At 46.8% G+C, this 3,313-nt stretch overlaps 1 protein-coding gene across 6 annotated transcripts in view; it reads left to right on the top strand.

Annotated features, from left to right (window-relative positions):
- Positions 1 to 3,313, top strand: part of HOXB3 (homeobox B3) — a 9,990-nt gene that overhangs the window by 1,824 nt on the left and 4,853 nt on the right. Inside the window, exons 1-2 of one of the 6 annotated variants that reach the window (XM_042893940.1) lie at positions 750 to 881; positions 1,847 to 1,925. The exons of 1 other annotated variant lie outside the window; for it this stretch is intronic. The gene's annotated coding sequence lies outside the window, so the exon portion shown is untranslated. Of the gene's footprint in view, positions 1 to 749; positions 882 to 1,547; positions 1,926 to 2,097; positions 2,714 to 3,313 lie in introns of those variants that run through there. 4 more of the 6 variants (XM_042893939.1, XM_042893943.1, XM_042893944.1 and 1 more) reach the window with 4 other exon arrangements.

Below are 3,313 nucleotides of genomic sequence, written 5' to 3'. Positions count from 1 at the left end.
GGGGGGGGGAGAAACCATGACTATTTTGAAACGGTTTATTAGCATAAATTGACACCTAATTGTTAAACACGTGAATCAAAGGCGAGCTTTACTATCTTTCTGTCTAGGCCTCTGTCCACCACGTCTGCAATTAGCATAATTTTTCACTAGTGACGCTGTTCGGGAGCCTCGCTGCCTTTGCCCAGCAATCCGAACCCGATCTGTGTTTTTAAATATCCCCTCCGCTTTCTTTCCCCCCCTCGCCCCCCGCCCTCCCCGTCGCCTGGATTCTTTTCGTTATTATTTTAATCCTAGCCAAGCATTGCATAGTTAAAAGGGGGCTGGTGGGGGGGGGGGGGGGGGGGGGGGGGGGGGGGGGTGGTTTTGTGTTTTGCTTTTTTTTTTCTTTTTTTTTTTTTTTTCCTCCCTTCTCCTTTCCCTTCTTCCCCTTTGCTGTGGTAAAGCAGAGGCCATTGTTATCAGTGAGCAGAGCGTACCAGTCTATAGGGCAACCAGAACCTCGGGGTTTGTCCATTCAAAGCCCTCAGCTTTTCCGCACATCTTGGAAGCTGGAAAGCATCTTGATTTTTCCTCCCCCGGGGGGGCGGCAACTTCCCCAAACGGAGACAGAGAGACAATTTGAGCTGCCGTAACCGAAAGCTCCACTGGCTGAGCCCCCTCCCCCCTGTTTTTTTTTTTGTTGTCGTTTTTTTTTGCCCGTTTTTTCTTTATTTTTTTTTACATCCATCCATCCATATGCCGGATTTTCTTCCCCCCCCTCTCTCTCGTATATTCCTTTAACGTTTTTAAAGGAAGGGGGTCATTCCTTGCTTATTGATTGCGTGGATGCTGGATGTGAAAATATATTATGTCTGCCCGTGCTTTGCTCGTCAGAGACTAAGGTAAGCCGGACTCAAATAGGCTATCACTTTGTGAATGGCGGAGTATATGTCCCAATGATTTATGACCATATGACTCCAATCTCGGTTCAAGAAGAGTTCACAAGCTTTAAGCTTCCTTCCACGCAGAGACTCTTTTGCAGCCCTCATCCAGGGCCCTTTTTATTTTTTATTTTTTTTTCCTTTCCCCCCCCCCCCCCCCCCCTGTCAAGCGGGGGGGTTTTGGGGGGGGGGGGGCCGGGGGGGGGGGGGGGAGAAGGGGGGGGGGGGGGGGGAAATTTTAGGAATGTGTCTCTATTTTTGCAGGCAGATCCATTGCGAGGCGGTAGCTGAGATTTTGAGGTCTTTTTTTTTCTTTTCCATTTTTTTTTTTTTGGAGCAGCCGACTTATGGTGGAGGGCAAACGTTGAGGATCTTTATGATTAATAATAATTGCGATGAAAGCCGGGGGGCAGCTCCTGCTCGCCCGGCTGTGGGAAACGTACCTTGGGAGAGGGGGGGGGGGGGGGCGGGGAGGGGAAAGACCCCTCTCTTCTTCACAAACAGGCAGGTTGTGAATTTAGGGTTTCCAACATGGAGGGAAGGGTTTTTTTTTTTTACAGCAAAATACATCCCCCTTCCGTTTTTTTTTCCCCTTTTCCCCCCCCGCTGCTCCCCCCCCCACGAGAGCCCCGTTTCTTCTCGCAGCCCTCCATCACCTTTACCTTCCCCCGATTTTTATTATTCTTTCGGAGGACCGAGAAGGGAAAATGGGGAGTGATAAATATCTCAACACCTTCGCACTCCAAAGTTCTGGGCGCAGAGTTTGTGCTTAAACGTTCCCTTCTCTCGAAGTGAAAGTTGGAGCTCTACGAATCACCCAGCGCGGATCCAGCCCGCCTTTAATTGGAACAGAGGAGAGAATCGAATATTTATTATTCCTCCCGAGATTTTTTTTTATTTATTTCATTTTTTTTTTTTTTTGAAAGCCGACAATCCCTCGGAGTCAATAATTAAGGATCGCGGCCGTCCTCGGCGAAGATAAATGAGCGGCGTTTGAGAGATGAGGTACAAAGCGAACCTTCGGCGGATGCCACGAGCGAAAAGAGCCGTTGGGCGAATGGGGATCGTAAATTTCTTTTATGGACGTTTCCAAAACAAAACCCAAAGAAATCGCTGTTATTTTTAGCTGCTTTTTTTTTTTTTTTTTTTTTTTTTTTTTCTTTTTTGGCCGAGCCTCCCCGCTCCGTTTTCCTTTTGGTTTGTTTTGTGTTGGTGTCGGTTTTGGTTTTTTTTTTTCCCTTCTTCTTCCTTAAGAATCCTATGGCAGACAGGAAGGCCTTGGAGAAATTCCCACCTCAGCCCTTCCAGACGATTTCAGCAAACCTATTCATAAGAAAGGCGCTGCTGTTTGCTAATTAATTCCCGGCTTCTCAGCCAGGGTAGAGGAGTTTACTTTTTAATAAGACTTATTTATCATGCCGAGGGAACCGAATGAGAATAACTCCCAGCAAGGACATCACTCTCGCCGCAGACAATAATACATCTCGGCGGAAGATGCAATGCAGATCTGGGAATGCATAAAGGATTTAATCAGTGCAAAAAAACCCCAAACCGTCCCTTCGTGGGCACTTTGTCTGCGGCCGTGTTAAAAGTAGATGGGGCTTTCGTCTGTCGTGAGAGAGGAGCTCAGCAGCCGGGGAAGGGAAGGGAGGAAAAAGCTCTTATTTATTACCGAGCCGCGGCTGCTGTCAAACCCCAACGCTCGGATCTATCGCATGAGACTTTTTATCTCCACCGAGTTTATTTTGTTTTATTTTAGAGGAACGGAGAGCCCAGACGCAATTAAATATACGGTAGATACAATTAAATATACAATGGATATCTTTTTTTTTTTTAAGTACAGTGGCTCCTTGCCAACTCCGAGCTGCAGAGAGGAGCCTCTGCCTTTTCAGTTTGCTGCCTGATTCACCCTTATCCATCAGATTATTTTCTGCTCAAGATCGTTTCCGTATTTCTTAAGGGTATTTCTCCTCTGTCTTCGCGGCGGAGAAAGTTTATGCTTTAGAGAAGAGAAAGAAAGGGAGAAAAGCATCGGAGAGAGGGAGAAATTCATAAACAGGAGGGAAAAAAGAGGCGGGAGGAGGAAGTACATGAAGAGAGAAAGAAAAGAGAAAGGTTTCATTTTGCCATCCGAGGGTTTGCAGTGGGTTTTTAGACTATGGGAGCTTGGACTGAGGGAGGGAGGAATGCTAAAATACCAAAGGGTTACAAAGTTAGGAGCAAATGGTCCGGAGATGTTTGTTTTCTGAGGGGGGGGAAAAAAAAAACCAGCAATCAAAGTGGTTTTGGAATTACATCTCAGCAATGGCAGTTCCAGATTCAATACTGGTGAGGGTGAAGCAGTGCAGTGAAGGGCTGTGTTTTCTAAATACAACCTGTGCTGCCAGAGAGAG

This window comes from Lagopus leucura, unplaced genomic scaffold (genome assembly GCF_019238085.1).
Source record: "Lagopus leucura isolate 7727_CA_CO unplaced genomic scaffold, USGS_WTPT01 34908-0_obj-0_obj, whole genome shotgun sequence".
NCBI lineage: Eukaryota > Metazoa > Chordata > Aves > Galliformes > Phasianidae > Lagopus > Lagopus leucura.
Note: the sequence above shows the minus strand (reverse complement) of the source record. Positions and strands in the feature narration are given on the sequence as shown.